The sequence below is a fragment of the Hylobates moloch genome, unplaced genomic scaffold, assembly GCF_009828535.3.
Source record: "Hylobates moloch isolate HMO894 unplaced genomic scaffold, HMol_V3 SCAFFOLD_1, whole genome shotgun sequence".
NCBI lineage: Eukaryota > Metazoa > Chordata > Mammalia > Primates > Hylobatidae > Hylobates > Hylobates moloch.
The window spans coordinates 86603730-86614652 of record NW_026652276.1 but is presented as its reverse complement, the minus strand read 5'-3'; positions in this window follow the sequence as shown (position 1 = coordinate 86614652).

Sequence of the window (10923 nt, the reverse complement as noted above, 5' to 3'; positions counted from 1 at the left end):
CCACTTTAAGTTTATGTGAGTCCTTATGTGTTAGGTGAGTCTCCTAAAGGCAGTAGATAGTAGGTTGGCGAGTTTTTATCCATTCTGTGGTTCTATATCTTTTAAGTGCCATGTTTAGGCCATTTACATTCAATGTTATAATGGAAATGTGAGGTACCATTGGATTCATTGTGCTTTTTGTTGACTGTGTACTTTGTTTTTGTTTTGTTTTGTTTGTTTTGCTTTGCTTTTTAACAGGTATTTTTGTTTTATAGGTCCTGTGATTTATGCTTTAAAGAGGTTCTCTTTTGATGTGTTTCCAGGATTTGTTTCAAGATTTAGAGCTCCTTTTAGCAGTTCTTGTAGCGGTGGCTTGATAATGCTGAATTCTCACAGCATTTGTTTGTCTGAAAATGACTGTATCTTTCCTTCATATATGATGCTTAGTTTCTCTGGATACAAAATTCTTGGCTGATAATTGTTTTGTTTGAGGAGGATGAAGATAGGGCCCCAATCCCTTCTAGCTTGTAGGATTTCTGCTGAGAAATCTTCTATTAATCCAATAGGTTTTCCTTTATAGGTTACCTGGTGCTTCTTGCTCACAGCTCTTAAGATTCTTTCCTTTGTCTTAACTTTGGATAGCCCTTGACACATACCTAGGTAAAGATCTTTTTTGCAATGAATTTTCCAGGTGTCCTTTGTGCTTCTTGTATTTGGATGTCTAGGTCTCTAGCAAGGCTAGGGAAGTTTTCCTCAATTATTCCCTGGAATATGTTTTCCAAGCTTTTAGAATCCTCTTCTTCCTCAGGAGGGCTGATTATTCTTAGGGTTGGTCGTTTAACATAATCCCAGACTTCTTGGAGGCTTTGTTCATATTTTCTTATTCTTTTTTCTTTGTCTTTGTTGGATTGGGTTAATTTGAAGACCTTGTCTTTGGGCTCTAAATTTCTTTCTTCTACTTGTTCTATTGCTGACACTTTCCAGAGTATTTCACATTTCTAAAAGTGTGTCCAAATTTTCCTGAATTTTGGATTGCTTTTTCTTTAAGCTATTTATTTCTTTGACTATTTCTCCCTTCACTTCTTGTTTCATTTTTTGGATTTCCTTGCATTGGGCTTCTCCTTTATCTGGTCCTTCCCTGATTAGCTTAATAACTAACCTCCTGAATTCTTTCTCAGGTAAATCAGGGATTTCTTCTTGGTTTGGATCCATTGGTGGTGAACTAGTGTGATTTTGGGGGGGGTGTTGATGAGCCTTGTTTTGTCATATTACCAGCATTGGTGTTCTGGTTCCTTCTCATTTGGGTAGGCTCTGTCAGAGGGAAGGTCTACAGCTAAAGGTGTTGTTCAGATTTTTTTGTCCCACAGGGTGTTCCCTTGATGTAGTACTCTCCCCCTTTTCCTATGGATGTGGCTTCCTATGAGCCAAACTGCAATGATTGTTTCTTTTCTGGGTCTAGCCACCCAGCAAATCTACCTGGCTCTGGGCTATTACTGGGTGTTGTCTACACAGAGTCCTGTGATGTGAACCATCTATGGGTCTCTCAGCTGTGGATACCAGCGCCTGCTCCAGTGGAGGTGGTGGAGGGTGCGATGGACTCCGTGAGGGTTCTTAGCTTTGGTGGTTTAATGCTCTCTTTTTGTGCTGGTTGGCCTTCTGCCAGGAGGTGGTGCTTTCCAGAAAGTATCAGCTGTAGTAGTACGAAGAGAGACCTGCGGTGAGCAGGGCCCTAGAACTCCCAAGATTATATGTCCTTTGTCTTCTGCTACGAGGGTAGGTAGGGAAGGACCATCAGGTGCGGGCAGGGCTAGGCGCATCTGAGCTCAGACTCTTGTTGGGCAGGTCTTACTGGTACTGCTGAGGCAGATAAGGGTGAGATTCCCAGGTCACTGGAGTTGTGTACTTAGGAGGATTATGGCTGCCTCTGCTGAGTCATGCAGGTTGTAAAGGAAGTGGGGGAAAGCCAGCAGTCACAGGCCTCACCCAGCTCCCACACAAACTGAAGGGCCGGTCTCATTCCCACTGTGTCCCCCGCAACAGCCCCAAGTCTGTTTCCAGACAGAGGGCAAGTCAGGCTTGAAAACTTGCCCAAGGCTTTCCACCTCCCAGCTGTGAAAGAAAAGGGCTTCAGTTCTTCCCCCGCCTGTGAAGTCTGCAAGCCGGATTCACACCCTCCCCCAAGTTCTGGCCAGGAGGCTTCTCGCCCCGCTCAAATTGTTATAAAGTTCAGCTAGGGAAGATTTTCTTTCCGTGGAGTTTTACCCCCTGCTCCACTGGCCTCCCTCCTGATGGATCCCTATAGTGTCAGTCAGGAATGGGATGCTTGGGGATTCAGTGAGATCCCAGGGCCTCACTGCTGCCTCCTCCACCCCTGTATTTCGCTCGGCTCGGCTCTCTAACTTGACTCAGCTCCAAGTAAAGTTGAGAACTTCGCTGGCAAACAGACTTCAGCTTCTCCAGTCGGAGGGTGTGTTCAGAAGAGGAGGGTCTCCCTTTTCCACGTCCACAGTTGGGGCACTCACAGTATTTGGAGTGTCTACTGGGTCCTGCGAGAGCAGTCCGCTTCCTTCAGAGGGTCTGTGGTCCTCTCAGAATTGCTGGTTTGTCCTTGCAGTCGATCTGAAGCTAAAATTCACAATGCAAGCCTCTGCATGCTGATCTGTCTGGAGCTGCAATCTAGTCCTGCCTCCCATCCACCATGATCCTGAGATCACCTCCATGCGCTATTTTAGACGGCATTTTATTTAGAGATAATAGGAGGCAGGGAGGCCAGTGTTGATAAAGATGAGTAAGAGGAAGAGAGGTAGGAGATGAGAAGGATTGATGGTCAGGCTATGTGAGCCTTTGTTGAACACACTGAGGACATGGCCTTTTTTTTTTTCTGAAATGGGAGCAATATGAAGGTTGTTTCATAAGTGTCCTTTAGCTGTAAAATTCCTTGTGGAGTGGGAGTATCACCAGAAACATGGAGACCAGTTATGAGGCTTTTGCAGTAATTTGGATGAGATAATGGGTACCCTGCCACCAGGATAAAGGTAACTTAAAATATTTTTTGCTGAATGAAAAATTTTTGGTCAAATTTTTAAGTCAACATTATAAAAAGATTATAATTATAAAAAGATTGTCAATTAAAATTCCTACCATGGAAGTCCTCAGAAAAGGGCAAGTTGGAGATGTAGGCCAACTTATCAACTGCACATACATCCTGGTATTGGGGTTCTGAAATGTTTTATCTTCCCCCAAATGTCCCTCTAATAGTTTGTCATGGTGACATGGTGACCCTACACAGTCATTATAAATATGCTTAGTACCTGGGAGGGAAGATAGGAGCTTACTAACAATTTAGATCCTGTGAGTACACTGGATAACATTTTAAATTGTGTAGTCAGGGCCTTCTAAATCAGAAACTGGAAAAAAAGTTATTGCAAACCTAACGATTTTGGTTACAAGGAGGCAATTATAATAAAAGGAAATCTCTACCTGGATCATTTGCTACGGCTGTCCATGTACAACACAGAGTTTCTGCCATGGGAAGCATCTGTAACTCGTACTAAACACAGGAAGTTAGGGTGGTAGAGAGGTCTGAATCAAGATAAAGAGGCTACTGCAGCCCCACATTTCTCAGTCTGTTCCATAAAATAGAAACTGTTAGAGAAATAAGCAGTCATTTCCAAAAAAAGAGTCCTGGGAAATGATGCCTTCAACAAATTTAAATAAGTTTATTTCCATCAAAACTTGTCGGAGCCTTTAATATGGTAATTTTCATCACAAAAATTCAAGAGTTTAATATTAATATAATGTGCTCAATTTCTCAATGTTATTTGACAGTGTTGCTCTACAGTAAATTCTTTTCAATCTTCTTTGTATCTCTCACTATCCTAGCACCTTGCATCATGCTTTGAGAAGAAAATAAGAGAGTAAATAAATCCATCTTCCTAATTCTACAATTAACTTATTTTCTAATGAAGACTCCAAAAGTGTATGACTCAACCCTAGTATCTAAAATATCACAGAAAAGCAGCATTTTCAAATTAAAAAAAAAAAAAGAGAAATAGATGTGGCTCTAATTATAATGCTTTCTCTTTCTGTAAAGATCTTGAATCATGTAATTTACAAAATCATTTTCAGTAGTCTATAAATACTAAATAATAGATATCCATATATGTATATCTCTACATACATATACACATAGTCTTACAATTGTAACACAGCTATGCAAATGTGAGCTTAACTTCAAGATATGGTTGCTTTAATATATCATTCTTCTAAATAATAAGTACTTGAAACAATCAGTATACTTGTCTTTGGTCATTTACTATGCAAGGTAAATTGAGTAAGAATTTAATCCAATGTGATCCTAAGTCAAAATCAATGTTTTATTTATCTACTCCTAACAAGTATAAAGACAGAATGTGAATTAACTAGATATTAATCTATTTTATAACACACTTGCAATAAGTAACCTGAAACTCTTATTTGTCTACTTTCTCAGTCCATTAAGTAGCTTCATTTCAAATAACTAAATAACTATAGATATCATCAAAAATCTTTGAACCAGTCATTTAGAAGCTTTTGTATGCCAGTAATTCTATTCCTCAAAAACATATATTTGGGATCGCAATGGTAACTAATCAGTTTACATCTGTGAGTGCTGTCTTTGTACACGCACATTCACACACTATAAATACAGGGTTTTCTTCCTGAATATCCTGTCTCCACTATGAATTGAAATGAATTGGTAGTGAAATTTTATTTTTAAAATTGTAAAAAATTTCCTATGCATAAAATACAGCAAACATTCTTTCATCTACTCTGTCAGGTTCATTCTATAATGAATAGTAAAACACCTTTTATTATGTAATTAGAAACAGGTTATTTTCAAAAAGAATTTTTAATTAAAAACATCTACCCAAAAAATTGCCTTCTAAAAAGAAAAAGAACATTTAAGAGTTTTAGAAGCTCCAGCTAGCCCATCTGGCCAATATAATGGTCACAGGTGGACTCAAGAATGTGTATATAGCTATCCCCAGAAAGACCCCTGGAAACCTGTCCTCTGAGAGCCTGTCCATCTCTCAGTGGGGCAGGGGCATCTTCCTCTAATACAGAGAGGCAGTGCTATATTGCATCAATTGGTGTCTTAGTCTATTCAGTCTGCTATTAAAAAAATCTCATAAATTGGGTGTCTTATAAACAACAGATATTTATTTTTCACAGTTCTAGAGTCTAGGGGGTCCAAAATCGAGGTGCCAGCAAGTTCTGTGTCTGCTGAGGGCCTGCTTTCTGGTTCATAGACAGTACTTTCTTGCTGTATCCTCATATGGTATAAGAGGCCAGGGGTCTTCCTTGGGCATCCCTGTCTCCTAATACCATCACTTTGTGGGGAGGCAGGATTTTGACATCTGAATTTTGGGAGGACACAAACATTCAGACCATGGCAATAGGAGAGGCACTCAATTAGATAGGTTTGAATGTGCACAAAGAAAAAGCAATGACTATTTTGATATTCATGATACTTATTAATATAGTTGATAGTATTTGGCATATTGTGGGTTTAGATATGGAATTTAATAACTTTATAAGTCACTATAATCATAATTCCCCAAACTCTTTAAGGTAAAAAGAATTAATGGAAAAAAAGAAAATGAAAAGCTTTATTTTCTTTTTTTCTGATTTTGAACAGATGCACTTCAGAAAAATTGTGGTAGTGTCCTTTTGGTAAATCAGAATGTCAGCTGAGTATTTTTAAAAGTAAAAAAAAACTAAAATCCTGGACTTTCTCTGAAAGGTTAAAATGGTTTAAGTAAATTTAGTCAAAGTAAATGACATCTAGTGAAGAATACAAGGAAACTATATTTATTTATAAATGCTTTCACTTAAATTCTAAACAAGCAATTTACTAAACTATAATTTCAAGGGATTGTGATGTGATTCTGACAAAGAAAATCAAGAATTTTAAATGGTAAAGAAGTGATGGGTGGACAAAGGAATACAGGTTGATAAAAAGATTAATCTACAGTCTCAGGCATCTTAATGTTACAATCTATGGTTATGAGTAATCATTTGGAAACAAAACTCCTCTAAGTGGCTCTTGTCCTTTTCCTGCCCTCACAGTACCTAACCAGCTGTAGCTGACATCAACGCAGGAAGTAGCCACATTTCTGCAAATCAGAGGCAGTTAAGAGAGACATACATTGTCAGCCATTAAACCAGCTTTTGATGTAGTATCAGGGTACAAGCTTTGTCACTCAACACGTACATGAGGTTAGTTTAGTCATAGTGTTAAAGAATTATTTCATTTAGCAGATACTGACATTTAACTGAATAAAGTAAAAGTAAAATGAAATGCAATAAGTTAAAATAACAATATAAGTAGGTTATTAAGAATTAACACTGAATGCATCCAAACCTGTTTGACCCCAAACATGTCTGACATCATGTTTACATGGTTATCAATGCCACAAACAGCAGAGGTCTGGCCTGGTGTAGGTCAAATACTGATAACTATTCAGCATTTGTTTTAAGGTAAGTTTGATTCCTTGGTTGTATTTCCATATTTATTTAATCCTTAGCAAAACATGCTTTGCCTTTTTATGCATCTTAACAATAGTCAAGTTCAGATATTCAGGATACTTGGAAACTTCTGTGTACAGTAAATGGATTGTTCTATCTCTCCTTTGTGTAGTCATTTACTAACACCAGAGTTACCCCCTTTCACTCCTTAATCACTTAGACGACAGACTCATTGCCACTCTCCCCAGCATTACTCTGCTTGGTCTGAGTAACGTAAGTGTCCACATCCATGGCTCTGTCAACACTCAGGTCCCTCATTCCTTTACTTCCACTCCTAGGCCTGTCTGCCATCCTCCTCTGCTGATTCAGATTCATGGGCGTATCCTAGGGATTGGCAAACTATCCCCATGGGCCAGTTACTTGTTTGTTTTGTTTTTTAATAGACATTATTTTTAGAGTAGTTTTAGATTCACAGCAAAATTGAGGGGAAGGTATAGAAATTTCCTACATACTCCCCCACCCCCGTCTGCACATTTGTTACAATGATGAGCCTACACTGATACATCATTATCACCCAAATCATAGTTTACATTAAGGTTTATTCTTCCTGCTGTAGATTTTATGGGATTGGAAAAACGTATAATGACATGTATTCACCATTATACTATCATACAGAGCAGTTTTATGTCCCTAAAATTGCTTTGTGCTCTGCCCATTCTTCCCTCCCTCCCCACTAACCCCTGGCAACCACTGATCTTTTTACTGTCTCCACAGTTTTGCCTTTCCCAGAATGTCATAGACTTGGAATTATACTGTAAGCAGCCTTTCCAGATTGATTTTTTTTTTACTTAGTAATATGCAGTTAAGTTTCCTCCATGTCTTTTTAAGCCTTGATAGGTCATTTCTTTTTATTACTAAATAAAAACGTTGGATGTATCACAGTTTATTCATCCACTCACCTACTGAACGATATCTTGATTACTTCTAACTTTTGGCAATTATGAATACAACTATGACAAACATCTGTGTGTAGGTTTTTGAATGGACATAAGTTTTTTACTCCTTTGGGTAAATACCAAGAAACATTCTATGAACTGCATATTGGTGTTCCTCCAAAGCTTATATGATGAAACCGAAACCTCCAAAGTGATGGTTTGGAAGATGGGGCCTTTGGGAGGTGATTAGGTCATAAGGATGGAGCCCTCATGAATGGGATTGATGGCCTCATAAAAGACTCTTCAGAGAACTCCTTTGGCCTTTCTGCTATGTGAGGACATATCAAAAAGATAGTCGCCTATGAACCAAGAAGCAGAACCTCACTGGACACAGAATCTGCTAGTGCCTTGATCTTGAGCTTCCCAGCCTCTCAAACTATAAGAAATTAATTAAGCCACATTGTCTATGGTATTATTGTTGTAGTCGCCTGAATGAACTAAGACAGAGTACGATTGCTAGATTGTGTGCTAAGAGTATGTTTAGTTTTGTAGGAAACTGCCAGCCTGTCTTCCAATGTGGCTGTACCATTTTACATTCACACCAGCAATAAAGGGAGTTCCTGTTGCTCTACACTCTTGTCAGCATTTGGTGGTGTTGGTGTTCTGGACTTCAACCATCCTAATAGTTGTGTACTCGTATTTCATTGTCATTTTAATTTGCATTCCCATAATGACACATGATATTGAATATGTTCTCATATCTTTATTACTCATCGGTGTATCTTCTTTCATGACGTATCTATTAATGTCTTTTGTCTATTTTTTAACTTATTGTTGAGTTGTAAGGATTTTTATGTATATTTTTCACAACAGTCTTTTATCAGAAATGCCCTTTGAGGATATTTTCTCCCAGTCTGTGGTTTATATTTTCATTCTCTTGACAGTGACTTTTCCAGAGCAGACATTTTTATTTATAATGAAGTCCTACTTATCAATTTTTTTAATGAAACGTGCATTTGATGTTGTATCTAAAAAGTCATTACCATGCCCAAGGTCATTTAGTTGGTTTTCTATATTACCTTTTAAGAGTTTTGCATTTTACATGTAGGTCTATGAGACATTTAGATTTATTTGGGGGAAAAGTAAGGTCTGTGTCTACATTTTTTTTTTTTGGCATGTGACTGTCCAGTTGTTCCCACACCGTTTGCTGAAAAGACTATCTTCTCTCCATTGTATCGCCTTTGCTGTTTTATCAAATGTCAATTAACTATATTTACATGGGTCTATTTCTGGGCTCTCTATTCTGTTCCATTAATCAAACCGTTCTCCGACCAATACTACACTGTCATGATTAATGTCACTTTATAGTAAGGTTTAAGGTTTGATGGTGTTCGTCTGCTGACTTTCCTGTTTTCCTTCAATATTGTGTTAACTTTTCTGGGTCTTTTGCCTCTCCATATAAACTTTTGAGTCAGTTTATTGATACCACCATAATATGTTGCTTGGGTTTTGATTGGGATTGCATTGAAACTATAGATCAAGTTGGGAGGAATGGACCTCTTAGCAATGTTGAGTCTTCCTATCCATGAACATGGCATCTCTTTCCATTTGTATAGTTTTTCTTTGATTTCTTTCATCAGAGTTTTGTAGTTTTTTTCATATAGATCTTATACATTTTTTTAAATTTCTACCTAGGTATTTTATTTGGGGGTGGTGCTAATGTAAATGGCATTGTGTTTTTAATTTCAAATTCCACTCATTCATTGCTGGTATATGGGAAAGTGAGTGCATTTTGTATATTAACCTTGTATCTTGAAATCTTGCTTTAATTGCTTAGCTGCTTGTTTTTATAAATAAAGTTATACTGGGACACAACCATGTGCACTAGTATTGTCTGTGGCTGCTTTCTAGCTACAACAACAGAACTGAGTAAATGCAACAGAGCTTCTATAGCCTCCAAGCCCAAAATATTTATGTTACTGATAATAATTTTATTATTTTTCCATCATCTTAATTGCATGCATCTCACTCTCCTGACTCTACCTTCTATCTTTCCAGCTTAGTCCCCCTAGACTCCTAATTCCAACAATTTTATCACCCCTTCGGGCTTTCAATACATCAATCCAACAACCCAGCTTCATTTTTAGTGACTTCTTTCTTCCATTTCTTACCCAGCTTCTACTCCATGATTCATCTTTGTAATCATTCCTTTTCATACATTCTCTTTCTTTTCATAATATTTACTTGGAAAAAATTTCAAGCATGGATAAATGTAATTCTCCATCTGCTTTGTGCCTAAAACTCTGCAGTTGACTATAACTGGAGAAAAACACAGAACCATGTTCACTGGTTTCTCTTTCACTTCGTGATAACAGAACTTAAATAAATTTTAAGTTAAAAAAGAAACTATTTTATTTCTCTAACAAATTCATTCTCCTCAATGCCTACTTCATACTTTCTGCATCCTCTTCAAAGTATCATCCCTCCCCCCATGTCTCAACAAATGAGTGAAAATAGAAGTAATCAGAAAAGACATTCCACATCCTCCTACCATATCTACCCACTTACCAAAATCTGAGCTCTTATGCTGGTTTTTTTTTTCTCAACATATTAAACTGTCTATGCTCCTATGTGAAAACTTATCCACTCAATCCCTTTTCCTTCTAAGCAACTCAAGTATGTCATTACAGAAATTGTCCTTTCTCCTTCCCCCACACTATTATTACTCCCTCTCTACTGGATCATCCCCATCAACAAACAAACATGCTGTAATGCTGTAATTCCTCTCATTTTAAAACAAAAACATTCTCTTGGCTACATATTACCTTTCCATTTTTCTTCTTCCTTCTATTAACACTCCCTAAGAGTAGTCTATAATCAATATCTCTACTTCATTATTTTCGCTGCTTTCTTGAAGGCAATATAATAAACTTTATCCCAAACACTCTACTGAAACCAGTCTTCTCAAGGCCACTGATGCTAATTCCAATAGTCAAATAGAACCCTCATGTTACTTAACTTTCAGGATAATTAGCTTGGGTTTTTCCCTATGCAGACCCTAAGACAAGAGTTCAAAGGCAGGTAGTTTACTTAGGAATCACAGGAAACACTAATAGGTGAGTGGGAAGTGGTACAAGAAAGAAAAGCCAGACAGTGAAGAGTATATTATTAAAACAGCTATCACTGGAATTAAGTTCCATGAGGAAACACACAGAAAGAGTATGAACACTCACCTCAGCATTATTTCCACCTAAGGATCTAGAGAGCTAGGGTACTTATACAGTGGCTCCCTCAAGTCATTGGTTAAGGCCCTCTGAATGGCAGAGTTATATTAATTAACCAGCATTTCTGGCCTGGTTTATGCTTGGGCAGACTGAATTTCCTTGGTTTTGGAAACAATCATTAGGTACAAAGATGTGGAAATCCTTAGGTACAAAGAAGCTGAAACTTGGCAGGAATGCTCCGAATAGCAAGGTCCAAGGAGGTGAGTGAAGCACCT